Here is a 1,121-nt window from a genome sequence, read left to right on the forward strand (position 1 = left end):
TTGCTTTGTCATCCCGTGCTGCCTTTTGAAATCTTCTATTCAACTCTTTAGTATCTTGAATTCTTCCTTGTGCTTTGGCTTCCCTGTGCTCCAGTGCAATTTTCATAGTCTCTTCTGACATCCATTTTGGTATTCGCTTCCTCTTCTGTCTTTGTAATGACCATTTGCACTCTTCCTGGATGATACCCTTGATATCCTCCCACAATTCATCTGGTCTTCTCTCATTAGTCTTCAAGGCCTCAAACCTGTACCTGAGATGGTTCTGAAATTGAGGTGGGATAGACTCAAAGTCATATTTTGGTTGCCTTGGAGTTGGTTTGATTTTCCTCAACTTCAGCTTGAACTTGCATATGAGTAGTTGGTGGTCTGCTCCACAATCAGCTCCTGGCCTAGTTTTCATGGCTGATATTGAGTTTCTCCAGTGGTTCTTTCCACAGATGTAATCGATCTGATTTCTATGCATACCATGAGATGAAATCCAAGTATATAACCTGCGTTTATGTCTCTTAAAAATGGATTTGCTGTGAATAAGTCATTGATTGTGCAAAATTCGATCATTCTCTCTCCAGCTCCATTTCTGTCACCAAGTCCATGTTTTCCAACGACTGAATCTTCTTCTCTGTTCCCAACTTTTGCATTCCAGTCACCCATTATTATCAATGCATCTTGATTGCATGTTCGATCGAGCTCGGATTGTAAAAGTTGGTAAAAATCTACTATATCCTCTTCCTTGGCTCTGGTGGTTGGGGCATATATCTGAACGATAGAGGTGTTCACTGGACTTCCTTGTATGCATATGGCTATTATCCTGTCATTGAAAATATTGTATTTCAAGATGGATCTAGCAATGACATTTTTAACTATGAAAGCAACTCCATTTTTCCTCATCTTTTCATCTCCAGAGTAATATATCAATTGACATATTTCAGCTAACAGATGGTGCCCTGGATGTGCTCACCAAGTTGTGCCAAGTAATCTGGAGAACAACCACTTCGCCAACTGACTGGAAGAGATCTATATTTGATCCTATCCCAAAGAAAGGTTACCCAACAGAGTGTGGAAACTACAGAACAATCTCACTGATTTCACATGCAAGCAAGATTTTACTGAAGATTATCCAA

Source organism: Elephantulus edwardii, unplaced genomic scaffold (assembly GCF_000299155.1).
Source record: "Elephantulus edwardii isolate Elephantulus edwardi_28Jun2011 unplaced genomic scaffold, EleEdw1.0 scaffold00310, whole genome shotgun sequence".
NCBI lineage: Eukaryota > Metazoa > Chordata > Mammalia > Macroscelidea > Macroscelididae > Elephantulus > Elephantulus edwardii.